Here is an 18,050-nt window from a genome sequence, read left to right as displayed (position 1 = left end):
GGAATTTCTGGACCTGCCAGGCTGAAGCACAGCCCTTGTGATGAGATGGTGCCAGTCAGCTTTGAGGCCTATCCTGTTGCCAGCTTTTCTTATTTCTTTCAGTAGGCACAGTGGGCATTTAAGTCAATTCCTGTTGACTATTAAAATTCAGTACAAATAGAACCATTTGTTTAAGGAACATTCCATTAAATTGGATGGAATAAAAACAAATTAGTGACACCCTGAAACCTGCTCTTCACAGAGCTACTTTACTTGAGGGGTGGCCACAACTGTTTTTTCCCTGCATCAGGCATTATTGTTCCTATGGCCTGTTTTGTTAACCATTCACTACTGTGGTCACAGACCCTTGGGCTAAGCACTGTCATAATTAATTGCAAAGCATCCAGCTGTGCTGGCCTGGGGGATCTTTGCTGCCTCTGAAGTGACTTGCTTGAACTCTGTCCAGTACAGGTGCTCTACACTCTGTGTGAGCAATCCAGTATAATCAAAGGCTGTCTTCATGAAGAATAAATCTGAGAGGCAGAGTTCCAAGCAATATTTAGTGATAATCATGTTGCTTATGAAACTGGGAGCATTTCCCAAAGCTGAGAAAATTGGGGCCTGGAGTGAGTGTGAGCTGGTGGGTCCCTTTCCCCATCTGTCTTGTGTTTCTGTGTACTCTTAAACACACGTGGCTGTTATTCAGTAATTAGCTTTTCCTTGTGACTTTAAAGAACCTGAGCAGCTGAATCCGTGCAAACCTTCCGCCCTCTTGTGTTCTTTCCCTTTTAAATATCATCCATCTTCCACCTCCCTACCCCACCCCATTTTTATTTTAGTTTTGCCCTTGACTCATTCTTAATCGATTTCAACTGAAATATATTATCTCACAAAACAGGAAGACCAGAGCTAGGGCAGAGTTTTATTTGGTTGATTTAGTATTTCATTGATGTCATTAAAACCTTGGAATCTTTCCAACTCCATGCTCTGCCACCCTCAGTGTAAGCCTTGTCCTTATGCTTGTAGCAAGATGGCTGTAACATCTAGAATAGGTAGAGAGAATGTTTTCATGTGCCTCTCTTTTACGAATGAACAGCCTTTTTCCAGAAGCCATACATCAATCCTCTCTTCATATATAATTGACCAGAATCAGCTCATGTGACCACAGTAATTCAATCACCACCAGGGGAGTGAGAGTCCCCTTAGACCAGTGGTTCTCACACTTTAGCAGGCATCACAATCATTTGGAGAACTTATTTTAAAATACAAAGTGATAGGCAGTACCCACAGAGTTTTTGATTTAGAAGGTCTGAGATGACACCCAGGAATTTGTATTTCTAACATGTTACTAGGTGTCATGCAGGGTGTCACACGGGGTCTCTGGTCTGGCTCCCCATATAAGAATTCAAGATATGGTGAGGCCAAAAAGGAATACCAATGGAGCCATAGATAGGGGAGTCAGACCACTATATTCTCACTGGCGGCCTGGCGAGACACACGCAGTAGGATCCACACAATCCACAGTCCACCATTCACTTTTCCTGCCTGCCAACCAACCAACCAATCAACGCAACCCAGCCGTTACATCAGTTGCCAATTGGCTAACCGGTTACAGCTGACGGCCAACCAATCACAGTTGATGGTCATTTATCACCCGAGCCAGCACCTCTCCACACGAGGCTGAGACCCTGGAAACTGCTCTATGGGACTCTGTCCCCACACTAGGTGACACTGATGCTGCTGATCTGAGGACGACACTTTGAGAACCACATGGCTAGTTGGGGGAGGGATGGGCTCCTGATCAAAACTGGGGTTCTGTTAGGAAACAAAAAGAAAGAATCCATACTGGGATGCCAATTCAGAATATCCACTAAAATTAAAAATTTGAAGCTTTATTTTACTTTTCTTTATTCGTTTTTTCTTTTTAATTAAAGTTTATTGGGGTGACAATTGTTAGTAAAGTTACATAGATTTCAGATGTACAATTCTGTATTACATCATCTATAAATCCCATTGTGCATTCACCATGCAGTGTCAGTTCTCTTTCCATCACCATATATTTAATTTACTTTTCTTTATTCTTAAACGAGCAAAAATACATTGTACAAAGCTGTAGATGGATGTGACAGTAACATCATCATTCTGCTCTACAAGTCCTCTAGTTTTCAAGGTTCATTCACCCTTCCCTTTAAAACCAGTCCACTATAATTTGAGCCTGCATATTCCATGATTGCAAATAATCTAGTGTTTTATTGGGTTATCACAAGCCCTTCTCTTTGTTGAAGATTTGGAACAACAAAGAGGATTTATAACACTTAGAAGAAAAGCTTAAAATTGTATTTTAGACAATGTGACTTCTAGAGTCCATATGCCACCCCTGCCCTGGCAACCTCCTACTAGCCGTTTGTCTTATTAGCCCCCAGCCTACCACCGTGGTGTGGAGCCAAGATACTTGTCTTCTTTGGGAATGACCTTGACCATATACTCTAGTCAAAGTCCCAATACACTTCCCCTATACGCCAGAAAAAAAGAAAAATTTCTTTTCCCCTCACCTTCATGTCATTATCATCAGAATACTTGAAAGGATGAAAGCCTGTGTGAAGAGAACTGACAACTTTTTACATTATTGTGCAACTCTGTTTAGTCCCATATTGTCCCAAATGTCTGCATTCCAAAATAGGATTCTGGCTTTATATTTGCATAGAGAAATTAACTATCTCTATTAGCTATATATTGCTGTGTAAGGAATTATCCTCAAATTTAGCAGCTTAAAATAAACAATATTATCTCACAGATTTTGTGCATCAGGAATCCAGGAGTGGCTTAGATGTGTCTTTCCGGTTTATAGTCTCTCGTGAAGTTGCTCTCAAGCTCTCAGCTGGGACTTCAGCTAGTCTCAACTGAAATCTTGACTGAGAGAATATCTGCCTCTAAGCTCACTCATGTGGTTGTTAGTTGTATAGTTCCCTTGCTGTAGGCTGCCTTGCTGTAGGCTGCCTGAGTGTTCTCTTGAAATGTAGCTGGCTTCCCCCAGTATGAGTGATCCAAGAAATAATAGCAAGAGCAAGAGAAAACTTAAGATGGGGGCCATTGTATTTTATAATCTTATTTTGGAATTGACGTACCAACACTTCTGCCATATTCTATTGATCACATGGATCAACCTTGGTATAATGTGGGAGAATACTACACAAGTGTGTGACTATAAGGAGGCAGGAATCACTGAGGAAATCTTGGATGCTGGCTACCACACCATCCAAATATTTACCCCAAACAAGAACTGTGCATCCATTCATAGAAACACAGGAGAAAAACTGCCTCCAACTTTAAAATAGCCATTTTCTCTCTTCTTCTGGCCATTAAGATTTTAAAAATTATTATGGTACAGTCTAAGAGCATTTAAACACATCTTATCATTTCCGATTCCAATATATTTGGTAAGAAATAGCCATAAAACTGAAATAAAGGGAAGTTTACCTTTATCTATATTATTGTTTGAATATACCCTCTCTCTGACCATATGGAAATCTAGCTAAAAGTGCAGAAAAACAAATTCTAAGTACACTAGCAGCTAGAGATTGCCCAATATCTAATTATGTTTTAGTCGTAATCACTTGCATTTAATTTGTACTCTTTATTAGTCACGTGCCTTGAAGCTGTAACCACTTGTCATACTATTTTCTGGCCGTTGTCTTTGTCCTGGTGCCAAGGCTCTACAATAGAGAAATGTGAAATCGTTTCTCTTCTCACTGGAATCTATCTGGATTCACACCTCAATCACTATATGTTTTTTGGAAATTTAAACCAATTTTTCTTATGTATTATAGAATTTAATCCTCACAACACCCTTATAAAAATGTTATTATCCCATTTTGTACATGGGGAAGCTGAAGCTAGAGAGGTTAAGTAAGTTTCCTGAGATCATACAATTAACACAGTAAGTGACAGTGCCAGTATGTGAACCCAGGTCCTCTGACCATCAGGGAAATTATTTTTGAACTTTTGATTGAAATACAACATTCATTCATTGTTGTGCGGGGCGTCCGGCGGGGTCTCTGCTCCCGCTCCCCACATAAAAACGCAGGACTTGGTGAGGCCAAAAAGGAACACCCACGGAGCCATAGGTAGGGGAGTCATACCACTATACTCTCACTGGCGGCTGGGTTGGAGACACAGGAACCAGGAGCAACACAATTCTCAACCCTCACTGTGCCGCTTGCAGACTCAGCCACCATCTTCTTGCTAGCTCCCCCCTCTTCTTTTTTTCTGCTAGCGTAGCCACAGCAGTTATATTCGTGGCCAATGGCTCACTGGTTACAGCTGACGGCCAACTAGCCACAGCTGCTGGCCATTTGATCACAGTTGATGGCCATTTACTACCTGAGCCAGCACCTTTCTATGTGAGGCCGAGAGCCTGGAAACTGCTTTTTGGGGCTCTGTCCCCACATTCATAAAAGTGCACAAATCATAAATGTTAACCCCAATGAATTATGACAAAATGAACACACTGTGCAAGCAGATCCCAGTCAAGAAACATAAAGCTCCTTTCTGCTTTCTTCTAGTCACTATTCCCCCAAGGATAATCACCATATGAATTTCTAATGACATGAGTAAGGTTAAATTATGTTGTATAGGGCTTCTTTTTTTGTGAGCTTCATCCACGCTGTTGATTAGAGTTATAGTTCATTAATTCTTATTGTTGTTATATCATGTATTCCCTGATATGATGCAATGAGGAGGGCATTTCATATTCTTCCAAAAAATTCATAATCTCAGTGTTATCATGAATAAACATCAGCAAACCCAAACTGAGAGATATTCTATGGAATGTGTGACATGTACTCTTCAAACTTTCATGGTCATGAAAAAAAGGAATTACTGAGAAACTGTCACAGTCTGGAGTGACTAAGAAGACATATCAATTAAGTGCAATGTGCTATCCCGTATTGGATCCTGGAACAGAAAGAAGACATTAGTGGAAAAACTGGTGATATCCAAATAAAAGTTGTAGTTTAGTTAATAGTACAGTGCCAGTGATAGTTTCTCAGTTTTGACAAACGCACCATGGTTAATGAAAAGCATTTTTTGGAATCTGGATAGAGAGTATATGAGGCAGAGAAAAGAGTATATGGGAACTCTCTGTACCATATTAACAACTTTCTGTATATCTAATATTATTCACAAATCATAAGTTTTTAAAATGGGCAAGGAATTTGAATGGATATTTTACTCAAGATGTACAAATGACCAGTAAGCACCTGAAAAGATGCTAAAAGTTATTAGTCATTGTTGGTAATGTAAAATGGTACAGCTGTTGTCAAAAACTGTTTGGTAGTTCCTTACAACTTAAACGTGAAATTGCCATATGACCCAGCAGTTCTACTACCCAATAATATTTGCTTAAGATAATGTGAAATGTTATGACTAATTTTATTTTTACTTTCCACAATTAGAGTAATGGATTTGACAAAGATCAGCATGTAGGTGACAAGTGCAGCCATGAAAGTAGAGGAGTTCCCCAGCTTTCTGGGTTTAAAAACTGGGTAGATGAGAGTTCTACCTATTAAGATGGAGAAGACTGGAGAAGGAATAGGCTTTGGGGAGAATGGAATTCATGAATTCTGTTTGGGGTTGTTAAGTTGGAAATACCTGTAAAGGAACGTTAAATAGGCAGTTAGATATATGAGACTGGAGAGGTATGGTTGTAAATATAATTTTTTTGTAAAGCTGTTATAACCTTTCTAAGCACACACTGTCCAGGTCATGCTGTATTTGCTATGGCTGCTCTAGGGAGGTTATCCCCTGGGTCCATGAGAGTCAATTTTAAGGGTTCTTTTTCTCATCTGTACAGTGACTATTTAGATGACATGGTCTGCTACATGAACTAGCGTCGTGGTTATTCCATCTGAGATGACTACTTTGAAGATATTTTTAGCCTGCTAGCCTTCATTCTCTATCAGAACGCCCAGTCTAGGGTTGGGGGGAAGAATTTTGCTTACTGCTATTTGAAGCTGCCATCAATTTCAAGATGAGTGTACACAAGGTGGCCCAGCTCAACTTGCGGTTAGGCTCATCTTGAGGGTTGACTTTGACTATTCTCAGATACTTTAGATGGACTTCGTAGTCACTTTGGGCAGTACTCCCTTTTATACAAATCCATCGCCACAGGGCAGAATATTATAAAATATTACAGAAGGGTGACTCTTCAGTTCTTGGACCCTCTCTATGGAATGGAATGGTTCCTGGGGCTGTTATAATGAATCTGAATTGTCTTAGACACGTGAGGCTAGCAAAGATGGTCTTATCATTCTTGAAATGGAGGTCTGGTAGGGTAGGAGAACTAAATGGTCAAAAGCAGTTGGCTTAGGAGAGGCATGAGAATTAAAAACAGTACTGTAATCCTGAATTGAAAGAAATATCATTGATAAAATTTGAAGATGGATAATAATACTGTGTCTATGTTAAACCTCCCACACCTGATAATTTCACTATATTTATCAAAGAGAATGTAACTGTCCCCAGGAGATTCACCAGGAAGTACCCAGGGACAAAAATTCAGGATATCTACAACTTACTCCCAAATGGTGCAGCAAAAAAAATCAATGATAACAACACGCATATTGCATGCATGTGTGTATAGAAAGAGAGAGGGAGAGAGAGGTATGGCATGTCAAGTGACAAAATGTTAATCATTAATATATCTATTAATCATTGCAGTTTTTACAATTATGTGGGGACGAAGCCAGGAGTGCAGTTTCCAGGCTCTCGGCCTCACGTGGAAAGGTGCTGGCTCAGGTAGTAAATGGCCATCAACTGTGATTGGATGGCCATCAGCTGTGGCTAGGTGGCCGTCAGCTGTAATCAGTGAGCCATTGGCCATGAATATAACTGCCGCGGCTATGCTAGCAGAAAATGGGGCTAGCAAGAAGATGGTGACTGGCAAGCGCGGATTGCAGTTAGGACGCTGGGTTGCGGACAGTGTGGCTCCTACTTCCTGTGTCTCCAACCCAGCCACCAGTGAGAATATAGTGGTATGACTCCACTACCTATGGCTCCGTGGGTGTTCCTTTTTGGCCTCACCATGTCCTGCGTTCTTATGTGGGGAGCAGTAGCTGAGACCCCACATGACACCCTGAATGACAAATGGCGCAGAGAGCAGGGTCTCCCGCATGACGCCCTGCATGACACATGGCGCAGCAAGCAGGGTACGGTGCCGGCCAAAGCTCTCCGAAGGGCAGTGGAGCAGTTTGTACGTATGAACACTCAGTCTCAGGAAGACCAGGAGGAGCAGCTGCCAGAGAGCTGGATCCCTGTGGAGGGGTGGAAAGATGTGGAAGGTTCCCCAATCAGCATAGGCCAGAGAAAGCAAAGGTTGTTGTGGCCCTGTGGGCTGGGAAGTGCTTGCTGTGGCAGCCCGGATGCAGGATTTATAGTCCCAGGAGGAAACACTCGCTGAGTCCTCTTTGGGAGATGAGGGTGAGGTCAAGGTCGTCCCTCACCCCAGGACAGTCCTGGCGAATGACTGTGGACTATGGGGAATTGCCTTCCATCCCTAATTTAACAGACCACTTGACTGTTTGGGAACATACCACCATGTAGTGGAACTGGTGGATGTTTGCTTTTGTGTCTTGACCGGCCGCGATCGAGAATATGTAAGCACCTTGACTGTGAGTTGCTGTTGTTCCAGCACGGTACCCTGAGAGGCCCAGAGAGAGTGGCAGTGCCCTGAGAACCCTGGCTGAGTCCAGGAAGTCAGGCTGAGCCCAGAGAGAGTGGCAGTGCCCTGAGAAACCCTGGCTGAGTCCAGGAAATCTGACTGTGCCCAGAGAGAGTGGCAGTGCCCTGAGAGGCCCTGGCTGTGCCTGGGGAGACTAGTGGTACCCTAAGAAACCCAGGAAGTCTGGCTGTGCCCAGAAGTACTGGTGGTGCCCTGAGAAACCCGGGCTGTGACCAGAGAGGCTGGCTGTGTCTAGGATAGTGCATTCACCTCCAGGCTCCTCACAAAGGGCCCCTCGCAGAAGACGCTTGTCGCATAGATTGTGAGGCGAGACCCTGTAGGGGTGGAGTGTGGGGACAGAGCCCCAAAAAGAAGTTTCCAGGCTCTCGGCCTCACTTGGAAAAGTGCTGGCTCAGGTAGTAAATGGCCATCAACTGTGATTGGATGGCCATCAACTGTGGCTAGATGGCCGTCAGCTGTAACCACGCATGTATTTCTGTGGTTTTATTTCTTTTACCAGCTTTATTCAGGTACAATTGACAAATAAAAATTGCATACATTTCAGGTACACAACATGGTGTTTCTTTAATTTTTGTTTCTTTGTTTCTACTTTCTAAATTACAATTGACATTCAATATTATTTTATATTAGTTTCAGGTGGTTAGCATAATGGTTAAACACTTACATAATATACACAGTGATCCCCCCAATAAGTCCAGTACCCATGTGGCACCATATATAGTTGTTACAATATTATTGACTATATTCCCTATGCTGTACTTTACAACCCCATGACTATTTTGTAACTACTAATTTGTATTTCTTTTTTTTTTAAGTTTTTTTTTTTTTTTTTTAATTGGAGAAGGGGAACAGGACTTTATTGGGGAACGGTGTGTACTTCCAGGTCTTTTATCCAAGTCAAGTTGTTGTCCTTTCAATCTTAGTTGTGGAGGGTGCTGTTCACAGCTTCAAGTTGTTGTCCTTCAGTCTTAGTTGTGGAGGGCGCAGCTCAGCTCCAGGTCCAGTTGCCATTGCTAGTTGCAAGGGGAGCAGCACACCATCCCTTGCGGGAGTCAAACCGGCAAACTTGTGGTTGAGAGCCCACTGGCCCATGTGGGAATCGAACCAGCAGCCTTCGGAGTTAGGAGCATGGAGCTCTAACCACCTGAGCCACCGGGCCGTCCCCCGAATTTGTATTTCTTAATCCCTTCACATTTTTCACCCAGCTCCCCAACCCTCTCCCATCTGGCAACCATCAGTTTGTTCTCTGTATCTATGAGTCTGTTTATGTTTTGTTTGTTCATTTATTTTATTCTTTAGATTCCACATATAAGTGAAATCATATGGTATTTTTCTTTCTCAGTCTTACTTATTTTATTTAGCGTAATACCTTCTAGGTCCATCCATGTTTTTGCAGATGGCAAGATTTCATTATTTTTTATGGCTGAGTGATATTTTATTGTACACATGCATCACCTCTTCTTTATTTACTCATCCATTCATTCATGGACACTGTCACGCGGGGTGTCAGGTGGGGTCTCTTCTGGGGTCTCTCTGGTCCCGTTCCCCACATAAGAACGCAGGATGTGGCTAGGCCAAAAAGGAACACCCACGGAGCCATAGATAGGGGAGTCATACCACTACAGTCTCACTGGCGGCTGGGTTAGAAATACAGGAGGCAGGAGCCACATGATCCACTTGTCTCCGCCAAACAACCTCACTTGCTAACTGCAATCTGCCTCTCTGCAATCCGCAAACCACACTCTGCCACGCCACGCCACGCCATGCCACACCACCACAGCACACCACGCCACTACACCACAACTTGCTAGCTCAGCCACAGAAGTTATATCAGTGGCTAATGGCTAACCAGTAAGAGCCGATGGCCAACTAATCACAGCTGATGACCATCTACTATCTGAGCCAGCACCTTTCCACATGAGGTTGAGAGCCTGGAAACTGCTCTCTGGGGCTCTGTCCCCACACTCCACCCCTACAGGATCTCGCCTCACAATCTAAGTGACAATCGTCTTCCATGAGGGTTCCTGTGCCATATTAGCCTATAGGCACCTACAGACGGAAAGAAATAGTAGTCTTAGGAACAAATAATGGCATATCCCTTCCATTTGGGAAGATACATGCCAGCTTTTTGTCCTGGGAAAGGAGGGTCACTGCCACTGGCACCTTTCCCGGTTTGTGGTACCAGACCTTTATTGCAGTGCTTGGGGTCCCTGGCTTAGTTTCAACATGTAACAAAACAGGGAACCCCATAATAGGCCATAGTGAGAGCACATAGGTTCCCTGCAAATTCATCCCGGTATCGGGACCTCAGTATACTACAGTCACTTGCGGTGGCCACTCAGCCATCACCCCTGGCGTCACTTGCAAATCATGAGTCAAACCAGCCCCTCATGGGGCTATCAGGCCCAACCATCGACAGTGGGGGCTTTTGACGTGCCAGGGCCAAGTCCATTGCTGCAGCTCTCCTGCTTTCATGCATGTGGGTGCTGGCAGCAAAATGTTTCCATTTCTGCCGTAGCCTGGCTTTAACAGAGTCTCACTGGTGGTAACTTGTAACTGAATGGGAGCGGCAGTCCAATGTAGCAGAGCTTCTACTGGTGCAGGCCCTCCCTTCCGTGGTCTCTCATTCAGGATTCTCAATGTCCCATAGACGCGAGGCCCAGTCGCACATCGTGGGAGGGTGTTTTGACACCCGGAGACCTTGCTTCTAAAGGCCATTGTAGCTTTCAATCATGCCAGCAGCTTGTGGGTTATACGGGCTATGAAACATCCATTGTACGTCCATCCTGGCAGCCCAGCGCTGCACTTCTCTCCCCGTAAAATGGGGCAAGTTTCAATGACTTGGGGACGCCCATAGAGGGCGCACAGCCATGTAAGAGCGACCACTGTATGCCGCTGATCCGCAGCTGGGCACGGCCAAGCAAACATCAACCCCGTAGCAGTGTCCACTGCTGTAAACGTGTATATCGCATTGTGGGCCTTAGGCAGGGGTCCAATGTAATCCACTTGCCAGCGAGTGAGGGGCACCTTCCCTCGCGTAATCTGCTGTGTCTCCCAGGGGAGCCTCCGCCTTTGGGGGCTGTCCTGGGCACAGACGGCACAATCATAGCAGGCATCTGCTATCTCCTGCCATTTCAAAGGCAGACCCCAGCGTCTGCTCACCTGCCACATGGTTCGGCTTCCAGTATGCTGCAATTTCCTATGCAGCCAATGGACCACATCAGTGGCAGGGGCCCGTTCTAACCATCGGATCTGTGCTAGGGCATCTGCTTCATCATTACCTGGGGACACTAAGGGGGAGTGACCTGTGACATGCATTAGGGTCACCTCTTTTCTCTGCCCTAGGTCCCATAGGTCCTGCCACATGGCTTGACCCCACAGTGGACGGTGTCCTACCTACCAGTTTTGGTGTTTCCACGTAGGGAGCCACAGCGTTAGGCCCCGGAACACCGCCCAGCTGTCAGTACAAATAACTAGGGGCCCGGGCTCGTGGCTGATTACCATCCACACAGCCCGTAATTCAGCCCAGTGGCTACTCTGGTCCATCCCAGTATCAAACCAAATGGTGTCTGTTTTGGGCTGCACACCAATAGCCATCCAAACGGCTGCAGCTCCTCGGCTAGAACCATCAGTAAACCAGGCATCCTGAGGTACTAGGGGCTGTCCTTCTCTGTAGTGCGAGGGCTCCAAGTCCTCCCCCTTAGGCAGAGCACTTGGCACAGCCTGGGCTGCAAGCTCCACAGGCTCAGGACCTGTTGTAGCTCTGCGCTCAAAGGGCTTGAACTAAGGGTGCTACATTGCTCTAAGTAAGTACCCCACTTGACGAGGGTGGTGGTCTGTGCCACCCTGCTTTTGGTCCCTGGGTCCATGTACGGACCCACCCCTGGACGGGATAGGTTGTTTGAACCAACACCTGTGCTGTTCCTGTGATGGCTTCTGTGGCCAGTAGGGCTGCGTACACAGCAGCCAGCTGTTTCTCTATTAGAGAGTAGCGGACTTCCACTCCTTTCCACAATTGGGACCAAAATCCCACTGGCAACTGGAGACTCTCCTGCTGTTGCCAGAGGCCCCAACCGTACCCCTCTTGGGTTACTTGAACATCAATTTCAAACAGACGGCCAGGGTCTACTACTTGCAGAGCCTGTGCCTGCTGCACTGCCCGTTTTCTAGCAACAAAGGCTTGCTCTATGGCCTCTGTCCAATCCCAATGAGGCCCCCTTTTTTTATCATGTTATACAAGGGCCTTGCCATTTGTGCTAAATGGGGTACAAACACCCACCAATATCCCAGCAGATCCAAGTACGTCTGCAGTTGGGAGACCTTGGTCGGCTGGGGAAAGGCTTGTATTTTGTCAATAATGGCCTCAGGTATGACCTTTGTCTTACCTGACCACACAACGCCCAAAAACTTGACGGATAAGCCAGGGCCTTGGACCTTTTCCTTATTCACCGCCCAGCCACGTGACTTCATGTGGCAGAGAAGAGAGGGAGCTGCTTGCTCTAAATCTGAAAGAGAATCAGATGTTAGTAAAATATCATCAACATAAACCAGAGGATGGGTGATCCCACTGTGCCAAATCTTGGGCTACGAGCCTGTGGCAGATAGTGGGGCTATGCAGGTATCCTTGCGGAAGGACTTGAAAAGTCCACTGCTGCCCGTCCCAAGTAAAAGCAAACTGCTCTTGACACTCGGGTGCAATGTCAATGGAGAAAAAAGAATTTGCCAAGTCCACTACATAGTGATACGTCCCCAGGCGGACAGTCAGATGATTCATCAAATCGTGAATTGAAGGCACTGCAGTGTGCAAAGGTGGTGTCACCTTATTTAACTCCCTATAGTCCACAGTCATTTACCAGGTCCCATCGGGCTTCTTGACAGGCCATAGTGGGGTGTTAAAGGGACTGTGTGTCGGCCTCACAATATGTGCCTTCTCTAATTCCAATATTGTACAACCAATCTCCTCCTGCCCTCCTGGCAGGCGGTACTGTCACACTGTAACCATGCGCCAGGGCTGTGGCAACACTTGAGGAGGGTGGTGAGCATGCCTGCGTGTCACCGCTTTCACCACCCGGATCCGGAGACGGAACTCTCCTACCGACGTCTGTAAGCTGAGGCCATGTAGCACGTCCACCCCTAGAATATACTCCAGAACGGGGGAGACATAAACCTTGTAGGTATGAGGGGGAAGCCTTCCTATACCCAGTGGTAAGGAAACAGCTTTTATAGTCACAGTCTTTCCCCCAAAGCCATCAATGCAGATTGCTGGTCCGGGGAACAGTTCTGGGTTCCCATAAACAAGACTACAGTCTGCGCCAGTGTCAACTAGGGCCAAAACCCTCTGCACATTAGAAGGGGACCAATGTATGGACAGTTCCACCTGGGGCCTCCCGTCCTTGCTCGTCCCCTCTGACCGGGTACCTTGGCCCCACCCCTAATCAAGCTGAAAGGAGTCGGCCTCAAGCGGCTGCATGAAGTCCTGGAGGGACACGGGTCCCGCTTTCCCAGACTTCTCCTTTAGGCTTCTTCGGAATTGCTGTTCCGGACGCAACTGTTTCCAAATTTCCAGCAGGAGTGCATTGGGTTGTGGGTCTATTTTCTTCCAATCGACCCCTGCTGCCACGAGATCACGCCACATCTGTGCACATGTTACTCTCTGAGGCCCGCAACCTCGCCCCTTTACTTTTGATTTGGGCTTCCAGGTCTCAACTACGTGGACCTCCTGTCTTAACTTCCTTCTCCTCTGGCTTTCAACATCCCCTAGGGTGGCCATGGCAGTTGTAACTTCATGGATCCATTGCCCCACATAGGGTGTAAGAATGGCAACCAAGGATCCAAAAGCACTCACAGGTGCGGTATCCAAAACCAGATCTCTCATGCTGGCTGTAAAAAGCTCGTCATCCTGCCCCTGCATGTTAAGGTTATAAATAGCATGTCTCATACCCATTTCACAGATGATTTGAGTAAGTTCCGTATATGACTGTCATTGACTCACAGTGTCTGGCAGCTCTCCAGCCTGTGCCCATACTGTGCGTACCGCAGCAGTGAGCCACTCCATTAGAGAGTGGTAGCCCTGGTCGTGGTCCAACCTATGGCAGTTCTGTAACCTTTGTCACAGAGATGGATGCACTGTCACAAAGGCTAGCTTTTCCATCTCGCCCGGGGAGCAGAAAATACTGTCTGCCCTCTCATCCCATAAACATAGTAGCCAAGCTGGGAGCAGCTCTCCAGGGCGCTGTCGGCACCGCCTCTCCAGCTCCTGCGACTCAGTGGGAGTGTAAGGGGTGTAGGCTGTGAACTGAGCCACGGGTGGGTTGCCTGCAGCAACGCCCCCGGGGCCCAAAGGTTGCTCACGGTTTACCCTTTGCTTCAAGATTGGCTGGGCTTGGGGGTTGGGAGCTACATTGTCTCCACTCGCATCCTCCGCCTCTGCCTCAGAGTCTCCTCTGTGGAGCCCTCTTCTAACAGGTGGACCCGAGCTTCCAGTGCCTCCAACCGGGACACCTGGTCCGGTACCTGAGCTATTTCATTAAGCACGTCCTCCATGTTATGACTCAAGGCGGTGAGGAACAGCCAGCCTATGCGGCCGTACCCTTCGCCTCCTCCAGAAACTGCTCAGCAAGAACCTGCAGGGCCCTCTCCACGCTGGCTAGAGAGCCATCCATGTCCTCCTACCCTTCGTCAGGGGTCCAACTCCTGAGAACAGTGGCCACGGGGCACCGCACACTGTGGGGGCCATCTGTTCTCCTGCCCAGTGTCAGACGCCATTTCTACGTGGCCGGAATCTTGCTCGCTGCTCTGAGTGGGTGGTAGCCTCAGTGTAAGATGTCCACAATCCTTGGAGCCTACAGCAGCAGCAGTAGATCACCAAAAGGAAGGCAACGCCTTCCATGGCCAAAAGGGTGGTGTGCCATCTGGTAGCTTGAGTCTCCCAGGCAGACCGTGCCGCCCGTTCCCGGCACCGCTCCTCACGGGCCTCTCAAAGCTGAGCTTTCACACATATAAACTGTTCCATTACCCCTCTGGGCATTCTGGTCTATGCCATACACTGCTCTCTGAGCCATGTGTCACGTGGGTTGTTAGGCAGGGTCTCTTCTGGGGTCTCTAGACCCTCTCCCCGCATAAGAACACAGGATATGGCGAGGACAAAAAGGAACACCCACGGAGCCACAGATAGGGGAATCATACCACTATAGTCTCACTGGAGGCTGGCTTGGAGACACAGGAGGCAGGAGCCACACGATCCGCAACCCACCGTCCACTTGTCTCTGCCAAACAACCTCACTTGCTAACTGCAATCCGCCTCTCTGCAATCTGCAATCCACACTCTGCCACGCCAGGCCATGCCACACCACCACAGCACACCACGCCACTACACCACAACTTGCTAGCTCAGCCACAGCGGTTATATCAGTGGCTAATGGTTAACCAGTAAGAGCCGATGGCCAACTAATCACAGCTGATGACCATCTACTACCTGAGCCAGCACCTTTCCACGTGAGGCCGAGAGCCTGGAAACTGCTCTCTGGGGCTCTGTCCCCACAGACACCCAGGTTGCCTCCATATCTTGGCTATTGTAAATAATGAACATAAAGTTGCTTATGTCTTTTCAAATTACTGTTTTAGATTTCTTCAGATAAATACTCAGAAGTAGAATTGCTGGCTCATATGGCAGTTCCATTTTCAGTTTTATGAGGCATCTCCATACTGTTTTCCAGAGTTGCTGAACTTATTTACAATCCCAAAAACAGGGTTTCCTTTTCTCCACATCCTTGTGAGTACTTGTTATTTTTTGAATTATTGATGACAGCCATTCTGACAGGAGTGAGGTGATATCTTATTGTGATTTTTATTTGCATTTCTCTGATAATTAGTGACGTTAAACATCTTTTCATATGTCTATTGGTCATCTGTATGTCCTCTTTGGAGAAATGTCTATTCAGGTCCTCTGCCCATTTTTTTTTTAGTTAAAGTTTATTGGGGTGACAATTGTTAGTAAAATTACATAGATTTCAGGTGTACAATTGTGTATTGCATCCTCTATAAATCCCATTGTGTGTTCACCACCCAGAGTCAGTTCTCCTTCCATCACCATATATTTGATCCCCCTTACCCTCATCTGTCACCCCCCAACCCCCTTACCCTTACAGTAGCCACATTTCAAGTTCTCAGTAGCTACTTGTGCTTATGGCTACTGCATTGGACAGCACAAATACATACCATTTTCATCACTGCAGAAACTTCTGTTGGACAGCATTGGGCTAAAAATCAAGCAAAATAAGAAACACAAAGCGTCCAGTGGAACTTAGGAATTACCAAGAAGGTCATTGGTAATACTGATGAGAACAGTTTCAATAGAGTGATGGGAGTAAAAGCCAGAGTGAGACTTTAGTGGAGATGAGAAAAGGGAGGTGACAAGTTCAGCTTCTTTAAGAAGTTTGACTGTGGAGAGTAAACCAACTCTGGAGTAATTGTTGAAAAAGGAAGCTTGGGTGGGGAGATTTTTAAGACAGGAGTTTTGAAACCCTAGACAGATTGTAGATTTAGGTGAGAAAGTAAATAATCATTAAAGGGAGGTTCCTGAGAATCTAGAGAGGTTGGAACTCAGAGCTTGAATGGCAGGACTAGCTTTAGAAAGGAAGTATCTTTTATCATTTTATTTTTTCCTTTTTTTGTGTGTGTGTTTTCAAAAAGATTTTTATCAAAAATATAGCTAACATACAATATTATATTAGTTTCAGGGGTACTCCATAGTTATTCAACATTTATATACCTAAAGAAGTGATCACTATGATAAGTGCAGCAACCATCTGACACCGTACCATGCTATTACAATATTATTGGCTATATTCTCCATGCTGTACATTACATCCCCATGACTTATTTGTTTTATACCTGGAAATTTAGACCTTTTATTCCCCTTCATTTTTCTTCCCCTTTTAAAAATTTTCAATTACAGTTGACATTCAATATTATTTTACATTAATTTCAGGTGTACAGCATAGTGGTTAGACATTTATATAATTTAAGAAGTGGTCCCCCTGACTAGTCTAGTACATACCTAGCACTATACATACTTATTACCATATCATTGACTATATTCCTTATGCTTTACTTTATATCCCTATGACTATTTTGTAACTACCAATTTGTACTTCTTAATACCTTCACCTTTTTCACCCTGTCCCCTGACCCCCTCCAATCTATCACCCCTACAATCTAGTACCCATCTGACACCATAGATAGTTATTACAATATTGTTGACAATATTCCTTATGCTATACCCTCCATCCCCATAATTACTTTGTAACAACCAATTTGTACTTCTTATCCCTTCCTCATTTTTTCACCCACAACCCCAAACCTTCTCACATTTGTCAACCATCAAAATGTTCTCTGTATCTGTGAGTTTGTTTCTGTTTTGTTTGTTAACTTTGTTCTTAGATTCTACATATAATTGAAATCACATTGTAGATGTCTTTCTCTGTCTGATATACTCCACTCAGCACAACACCCTCCAAGCCCATCCATTCTGCTGCAGATGCAAGAACTTACTCCTATTTCCTTCCATGGCAGAATAATATTTCATTGTACATGTGTACCACCTCTTCTTTATCCAGTCATCCACTGATGGACACGCAGGCTACCTCTACATCTTGGCCATTGTAAACAATGCTGCAATGAACATATGGATGCACACGACCCCTCAAAGTACCCTTTTGGGTTTCTTTGGGTAAATACCCTGAAGTGGGATTACTGGATCCATCATCGTCTCTTCTTACAGCCTTTGTTTTAAAGTGTATTTTGTCTGGTATAAGTATTGCTACCCCAGCTTTCTTTTTCTTTCATTTTCATTTTCATAAAATGTCTTTTTCTATCTCTTTACTTTCTGCCTGTGTGAGTCTTTCAATCTGAAGTGAGTCTCTTGTAGGCAGCATTTGTAAGGGTTTTGTTTTCTTATCCATTCAGCCACCCTATCTATTTTGATTGGAGCATTTAATCCATTTACATTGAAAGTAATTGTTGATAGATATGTAGCTATTGCCATTTGATTATTATAATTTTGATTTTTTTTTTTTCTGTCTTAAAGAAGTCCTTCTAACATTTGTTGTAATACTGGTTTGGTGGTGATGAACTCACTTAGCTTTTTCTTGTCTGGGAAGTTCTTTTATCTATCCTTCAATTTTAAATGCTAGCCTCGCTGGGTAGAGTACTCTTGGTTGCACATCCTTGCTTTTCATCACGTTGAGTATTTCGTGCCAATCCCTTCCGGCCTGCAAAGTTTGTGTTGAGAAATCAGCTGACAGTCTTATGGGAGCTCCCTTATAAGTTACTA

Source organism: Rhinolophus ferrumequinum, chromosome X (genome assembly GCF_004115265.2).
Source record: "Rhinolophus ferrumequinum isolate MPI-CBG mRhiFer1 chromosome X, mRhiFer1_v1.p, whole genome shotgun sequence".
In the NCBI taxonomy this organism is placed as follows: domain Eukaryota; kingdom Metazoa; phylum Chordata; class Mammalia; order Chiroptera; family Rhinolophidae; genus Rhinolophus; species Rhinolophus ferrumequinum.
The sequence above is the reverse complement of the archived record's forward strand: the minus strand, read 5'-3'. Positions refer to the sequence as shown.